Genomic DNA, 8,496 nt, shown 5'->3' with positions numbered 1-8,496 from the left:
CTGTGTAGCTTTGCGCCTTTCCTGGAACTCGCTTTGGAGACCAGGCTGGCCTCGAACTCACAGAGATCCGCCTGCCTCTGCCTCTGCCTCCTGAGTGCTGGGATTAAAGGCGTGCGCCACCACCGCCCGGCAATATCATCATTTTGTTATGATTACATTTATTCTGGGTGGTAAAATGGCTGAGAACACAGGTAAGACACATGACACTAAGCCTGATAATTTAAATTCAATTTCCAGAATTTACGTGAGGAAGGAGAGAGCCAACTCTCAAAAGTTGTCTCTAACCTCCACGTGCACACTGTGATATGCAAGAAATATACACATGCATGCACACATACACACACAAACACACAAAACAAATGTAAAAGCAATAAAAAAATTTTAAAAGGAAAATCATTTCTAAATTTTCTAAGAAAAATAGTCACCAAATAGGGAAAAGAAATATTAAGTTATAAAAATGAGATGTTTTAGTAAAAAAGGTTAAAGAGAATGCTTTTATATTTAGAAAGAAGATTTTAGATGATAATTTTGTCCTAAAATGAGAATAAAAAGAAATGAGGATGCTGGGTGGCAGTGTCACGTGCCTTTAGTCCCACCACTGGGGAGGCAGAGCCAGGCGGATCTCTGTGAGTTTGAGGCCAGCCTGGTCTACAGAGCGAGATCCAGGCCAGGCACCAAAACTACACAGAGAAACCCCAAAAGCTTAAGCATGTTACAGAAGAGCTACATAAATAACAAAAAAAGTTATGAAAGATAAAACTTAGGAAAGATGGCATGCACATGATTGTGTTCACTATAGTGAAGGATTATTGTTTCATGGAGTTTGTTCTGAGGTTCTTTTCTGCAGTGAAGCATTGGGTCTAGCTTTATCTGAGTCAGTTCCCGAGAGATTAACAGAACTCTGCAGGCTGCTGTGGGCAACATTGTGGAGCTCCACCTCCACACTTGATACCACTGCCACTTGCATTAAGAAGAAGAAAGTTCTCTGGTGGCCTTCAAATCAAGGATGATGTGTGGATGTGTTGTTTGACTCATAGATGGTCTTTTAATAATAATAATAAAAAAAACCCAGAGCCAGATATCAGGGTGAAAGCTGAAGGATCAGAGAAGCAGAGCAGTCAGACACTAGTTCTTACTGCTGCAAAATCTTCACCTCAAGAGAGTGAGTTCCTGTTTCCTCACGCCTTATATACCTTTCTCTGCCCAGACATCACTTCCTGGGATTAAAAGCGTGTGTACTTCCCAGTACTGGGATTAAAGGCGTGCGCCACCACTACCTGGCTCTGTTTCCAGTGTGGCCTTGAACTCACAGAGATCCAGATGGATCTCTGCCTCCCGAGTGATAGGATTAAGGGTGTGTGCCACCACTGCCTGACCTCTGTGTCTAATCTGGTGGCTGGCTCTGTCCTCTGATCCTCAGGCAACTTTATTAGGGTATACAATATATCACCACATTATGGGATAAGGACAATGTCCCAGCTGTGTCTGTGTAGATCCTGTCTCTGTACCAGTTTTGGCTTGCTCACAGCCACTAATGGGGGACATTGCTTCCTGGCCCTGAAGGCCTTCACCCAACCTGCTTCTTTTCTGAAAAACACTTGAGAAATGACAGATACCCATAGTATACAGACCCAGTTACACACCGAATCTGGGCCCTGGCAACTGTCCTGCACTCATGTCTACCATGAGCACTTCTGATAGCAGCAGGAAGAAGCATCACTATTGGGAAATGAGAATTTCAAAAGAATAAGACAGAAAAGGCTGGAGGTGGGGAGGGGTAAAGATGGTCGGGTTAGGGAGAATCTCTGCTCCCAAAGGCCAGCCACAGGCTCTGGGAAGGACAGGACCGGGCAAAACACCCACCAATGTCCAGCTAAGTCTGAATTTTAGATAAGCAACAAAAAAATTTTAGGGCAAGTATGTTTCAGATACTGTATTTAGATATGTACATTGAAGATTAATTTTTTTCTTTAACTAAACTTCAAATTTTAACTGCTAGGCACCCTACTTGTTTTTTGTTTGTTTGGTTTTTTTGCTTTTTATTTCCACTGCTGAATCCCTAGTGGGTGGGTATGGCCCAATGGGTACAGTGAGGACCCAACCCACATGGTGACATTTGGGGGGTACAGTGGGTGCACCCTATGTGTTTTCAGGGTTCTGTGTGGGATGCTCATTCTTGGAAGCTTTTTACAGTATTCTAAGTGGATCCCATGACAATTATTTCTAAGTTTTGCTTCTGAGGAGGGGTCACGACCTTCAGAAGCGGCTCCTGGGTTCAGGCAATAAGAGGATGAGTTAGAATGCAATGATGCAGCTGTGTGTGCCGAGATGGACCCTGAGCCAGGTAGGAGGCAGGGCCAGTGCAGCAATTCTGACTGCTGCAGCCTCTGGAGAGACACAGGCCTGAAGCTGGGATTCTGGAGGAGGCAGATTGAGCTACCTTTAATTACCACACAAGAATGATAGTTCTGGAACAGGATGTCACTAGTCTTCTATTCCTGAGTTTTCAGAAGCAAATGAGGCATCAAGAGACAGAGAAATGCTTAGAACAGAGCAGAATGGCAGGAACCACAGATTTCTGCTTGCCATGCTGTACTGTCTCAAGCCTGCACAGAAAAGCTGGGCTATCAACTATACCGAGTGAGCCTCAGCAGGGAGGGAAAGGGAGGGAATTTATCACGGCAGATCCTTCTACCACACTGATGCTGGGTACTTGAATGGGTAGATGAGGGGCCTTTCCTGAGCTTTTCGCTTAACTTGGAATCCTGAGGCTCCAACAAGAACTGCTATCCTCCACCCAGCCTGGGCCAGAACCCAGGAAAGCAGGATACATTAGGAGTGGACCCTTTATAGCCCAATTTTTAAAAAAAGATTTATTTATTTATTATGTATACAGCATGTATGACTTCAGGTCAGAAGAAGGCACCAGATCTCATTACAGATGGTTGTGAGCCACCATGTGGTTGCTGGGAATTGAACTCAGGACCTCTGGAAGAACAGTCAGTGCTCTTAACCTCTGAGCCATCTCTCCAGCCCCTATAGCCCAAATTTAAGGACAAACATGCCTGACTTTCCTGAAGCCTGCAACTCTCATCCCCCTATGAGCACTTTGTGCATGGCACAACGTTATCTCGGTCCCTGTACTTCAGTGCTTTGCTTCAAACAGGACCAAGAACCTGGAGACTAAATATGCTAGTGGATGTTGGTCTTTCCTATATGAAGATGGACTCGGACTCAGGGTCATCTCCCAAGAGTGAAGCGTGACACTTAGAGTCGGAGATGCTAACGGATGCTAGTTCTCCACTAATATGAGATATATTACTGCAGGACTGAGATGCTGCATCCTGTTATACAGTAGGACCAGACAGTACCAGTGATGAGACCCGGTTTAGAATGTGCCCAGCCCCTGAGCAAACTGGTTCATTGGCTGACCCTCCGACGGGGCTGTGCTAATTTATTAGTGTCAGGACAGCATGAGCAAGGGAGCGACCCACAGTGGGGCTTTGAGCCCACGTGGTCCGGGGCAGGTCCACTTCCACTTCAGACATTTGGCTCCCGTGCTCGTAAGAAATGTGAGGCTTAAGCCGGGCGTTGGTGGCGCACGCCTTTAATCCCAGCACTCGGGAGGCAGAGCCAGGCGGATCTCTGTGAGTTCGAGGCCAGCCTGGTCTACAGAGTGAGCCCCAGGAAAGGCGCAAAGCTACACAGAGAAACCCTGTCTCGAAAAACCAAAAAAAAAAAAAAAAAAAAAAAAAAAAAAAAAAAAAAAAAAAAAAAAAAGAAATGTGAGGCTTCGATGTTAGGCCTCCCACAGACAGCCAAGTGTGACATAGTCCATCTCCTGGTGGCTTTTCGGGGAAGGGGGTAGGGCAGAGGGTGGCCAGTGTCCTGGAGCTTCTCCTGTCTCTGAGAGACACAAGTGTGGCCTTCCCAGGAACAATGTGCACCTACCATGTCTGCAAGGGAAATGTCTATCTCCTCCTTTTGCTGTGGTCTGAAACCTGATCAAATATTTTTTTATGCCATTTTCACAAAACTCAGATAGTTCTGGGAAGTTCTTTGTTCTGCACATTTCAAAATGTCCACAGAATGCTCAGACTGCATAAAAATATAGGATTCAGGAGAACCTGCTGTTCCTCATGAAAAAGTTGGTCTTAGTTCCACAGACACCATCATAGGTGCTGAGGACAGAGGTTTAATGAGACTCACCCTATCCCTTCCCAGGCAGGTTGGGAGGACCCCACATTGTTGAGAAAGATGCGTGAAGGGGGAGTGTTGAAGTACTCTGAAGCAATGTTTGGGACAGCGAGAGGCTCTCTGTTAACCAGCCCTTGGCTCGTCACATCCGCACATGCACATGCACATTCACACTGACTCTCTCCCTCCCCCTCTCCCCCTCATCTCTTTCTCCCTCTCTCCAGAAAGACCTTATGGCCCTTCACTGACTTCCACCTGTATCATGCTTTAGAGGTGATGAGTGACCCTACTCAAAAAGAGCTGGTTTTCCTCTAGGCACTGTGTGAATATTTCCCAGGTTGTGTTGGTCTCTGCCATAATTCCACTGTTATCCCTTCCCCACCACAGGAAACCAAGTCTTAGAGAAGCCAAGAAACTTGCCAAAGAGCTGTATTAGAACTTTAGCCAGCCTCTAAACTACCCTAATCTTGGATGCCTTCTCCCTGCTCCCCACTTGGGTCTTGGCTCAGAAAAACCTTTGTGTACAGCCTGGGATCTGAAATCCTGAGCCAGAGAGCTAGGCAGGGAGAGGAGAACACCGATATTCTTTATGGACCAGAATCCCTGCCTAGTCCATCCTGTCTTCTCCCTGGGGTGGTTTCTCCCTTTTAGGGTCAGCTCAACTAACTGTCCTCTCTCTTGCCCTTTACAGTGTCTATGCTGTTTGTACAGATGTTGCTGCTTGGGCCCAGAGAGTGACACCATCCAGACTGTGAAAATAAAACACAGGACTGAAGGTGTGACCAAAGGACATGGGGTCAGGGAGGAGCTGGTCCCTGCTCCTCAGAACGAAGTGTGAGAATAGCTAAGGGAGGTGGTGTGAAAGAACAAACACACTTCAAAGCCACCAGCAGATACCCCATCCCCACGCCTCCATCACCAGGCCACTGCTGCCAGGGCGTAAGAGTTTCTGTTGCACCAAGGCAGGCTGCAATTCCCACCGAGGACTCTCTAATTGCTCTCTTCTGTAAAAGACCCTGGCTGACCAGGGACTCCTTCTTTTCTCAGCATGGTTTTAATTTTTCGAACTTCCATGGGAAATCATATTTTTGCCAGGAGATAGGGGCCAGAACACAGGTGGAATTAGGTAGAAATGGACCAATGGGCCTCTCTTTGACTTATACCTGAGCTTGTCTTTTACCCACAGAAGCCACATGAGCTTGTAGAAAGTCAAACAAGGGTGGGAGGCGTGAAGAAAGATGTCCCTGTCCCTGTCCCACCACCCCACACAAGAGATGCCAAAGGACTGTCTGTCATCAGGGCAGACTGTTTATCAACTACCTTTCCCTGCTCACCTGCAGAATCCTTAGCACTCTGCCTGCTGTCAATCACAAATCATTAGGTCACTATCCTTCTGTGTGTCAGACTTCACCCACTTTCCATTCTGTTTGGAGCCTCATTACGCAACAAGTGGCCTCAGCTACAGGTGTAGAGAAGACAGGCGTAGGCAGCACCTTGGAACTATACTGAAACAGCAGCAGCCTCGCCTGCTGTCCTTGTCACTGTCTGGGAGGACCCTCTAAGTTGATAAGTGTGGAGCCTCGTGTCTCTCTGCCACAGGAAGCAGGCTCATAGCCACAGTAGATGTCCAGATGCAGAGGTCACTAGATGTGAGGGATGCAGTGTAAAAGATGTGGTCAACAGGCACAGGAGCCCCCATAGGGAGCAGTTGGGGCCTGGAAAAGGCCCGTGGTAGGAACTCACTGGCCTCTGACCAGTCTCCTCTCACTGACCCCTGACTCCACCCCCAGGGGATGCAGAATGGACAAGCAGAGCACTGGCCATGCTGTGTTCATCCTGGGGTCCTTTAGGTGTTTGTGTTTATGTTGGTGAAGATGAAATCAGACTCCCAACTCCCATCCAGGCTTGATTTTAGAACAGATGTGGGGGAAAATGTGGTCAGGAGACTGGGAGGTGTGATTTAGAAACTGCAGCAGGAGTTAGTCAACCAACTAGAAACCCATGATGGAACCAAAGGAGTGGACGTAGAGGAGGCTAGGTTCCCAGAAGCACCTGATGTTGGTGTGTATTTTGCCTGTGTGGCATGTGTGAAAAGCACGTGGCATGTGCATGTGGACTACATGGGGTATGTGTGTGTGTGTGTAGACCATGTGGTGAGTACGGATACATATGTGTGTGGGATGTTTTTGTGTGTGGTGTGTGAACACATGGAATGAACACCGATGTATGGCACGAGCTTACCGTTGTTTGTGCGTCTGTATAAGGTGGATTCCTTTTCACTTATGAAGTATGAAGGGCTAGCTGGAGTGAGCCTTAGTGGTGGTGGGGGGTAATGCTCCCACTTCACAGCTTGCTCCCTTCAATGTCTGGCCACAACAGGATGGAACTTTGAACACTAGATGATGAGTTGCTTAACACAGAGGTGAAGGAGCAAGATGGATGTGGAAATGACGTTGAACATGCAGGCAGGAGATGAGCCATGGCTTTCCGGAGAAGAATCGGTGAGGCTGCTGGGAAGAGAGGTGGGTGCTAGGGAGAAAAGGGGGTGTTCTCCCACTGCACGGGATCATGGGAGCTGTGGAAGTGCTGGCCGCACTCCTCCTGTGACAGGAGGTAACCGACGAGCAGGGCAGCGAGGGCGGAGCAGGTTTCAGGGAAGGACATTCAGCAAGGCAGAACCTAGACCAGTTCCAAGCTGGCGGTGACAGGGTAAGGAGCAAGATCTTTGCAAAGAATAAGAATGGGATGGGAAAGGCTGAGCTGGTGAGGAGAGGTGACAGAGAGTGTCCCTCCCATAGGTTCTGTCTTGCCTAACCCTGGTTCTTTAATAGTGGCTGGGACTACATGCAGAGATATCACTGACAGGCATACAGGAAAGCTATTCAGGGTTGGGGCAGAGAGGTGTCCAAAGTCATAGCCTGGTTAGGTCCAGGAGACTGTGCTGTGTGTGCCCTTGAACAAAACTTTTAGGGAAGCCAGGCAAGTTCTTTCTAAATACCAAGGAGGAATATCCATGTTTCTTTAACTCTTAAAAAAGCTTTAGATATTTTTTGAATGTGTATGAATGTTTTGCCTGCATGCATGTATGTTCACCACACACGACTGGTGCCCAAGGAGATCAGAAGACAGGATGATATCCCCCGGAACTGGAATTACTGTGTGGGTGCTGGGAACTAATTCCAGATCTGTGTGTCACTCAAACCCTGGGATCAGCAGAAAGTGGCAGCTGTGCCATTAGTGGCTGAGTCTGGGTGACTGCCAGATGTGACTGTGAGGGGTTCCCAGAGAGGTTTTAATTGAGGAAGGAGGATACACCCTGGATGTGGGCAGCACCACCTCATGGCCCAGACTGAGTGAAATGGGAGAAAATCAGAAAACAAGCTGAGCACCATCATTCATTTCTCAGCTTCCTGACTGTGGACACAATGCAACCAGCTGCCCTCAAGCTCCTGCATGGCACCTACCAACATGCCTTCCTTTGCCATATGAACTCTACCCCTCAAAGTAGCCAGAATGAACCCTTCTTTCTTTAAATAGACTTCGTCAGGACTTTGCTCACAGCAATGAACCAGGTGATTAGTACAGGGGGCAACTTCATCCCAGATTTTGACCTCTAAAAAGAGACGTGGTTTCCTTTGGTGTCTATGCTTTCCTGCTTCCACCACAGTCCAGTTCACCCTGACAAGCAGGTAGTATGCTGCACCAGGTGAGCCTCTTAGAGTATAGGATGGAGGGGTGGAGAGAGCTCAGAGGCACAATTAAGTCTCTTGGGAAGTCCCTGACCTATTTCCCGTTTAGGAGGGGTCTGGATCCAAATGGGGGTTCTTGGGAACATTATAGCTTCCCACCAGTCTAGGACTGGGCCCGTTTGAGATCACTTCAGGAATAGCCATTGGGTACTGGAATCTCAGGAGCTGAGCTTTTACCCATGGCTATGGAAAGAGATATGCTCAGACTGAGCATCACTGGGAGTGGTGGGGGTGTGCTAGGGCCCAGTGGGGTCACGAGAAGGGATAGAACTAGGAAGATAGTGTCTGGAGATAGCCTCAATGAATTAAAACAACCACTGATGGTTTGTGGTTCATTTCTGGTTACAGCAAACCTCCTTGGGTACTGAGTAGACCACCTCTTTTACGAATGGATTCCTGAAAACCTTCAAAGGGTTTCTTTTCTTTTTTGTTTTGTTTTTCGAGACAAGGTTTCTCTGTGTAGTTTTGGTGGCTGTCCTGGATCTCGCTCTGTAAACCAGGCTGGCTTTAAACTCACAGAGATTCAACTGGCTCTGCCTCCCGAGTGCTG

Source organism: Peromyscus leucopus, chromosome 8a (genome assembly GCF_004664715.2).
Source record: "Peromyscus leucopus breed LL Stock chromosome 8a, UCI_PerLeu_2.1, whole genome shotgun sequence".
Lineage (NCBI taxonomy): Eukaryota > Metazoa > Chordata > Mammalia > Rodentia > Cricetidae > Peromyscus > Peromyscus leucopus.
This window is presented reverse-complemented; position numbering follows the sequence as displayed.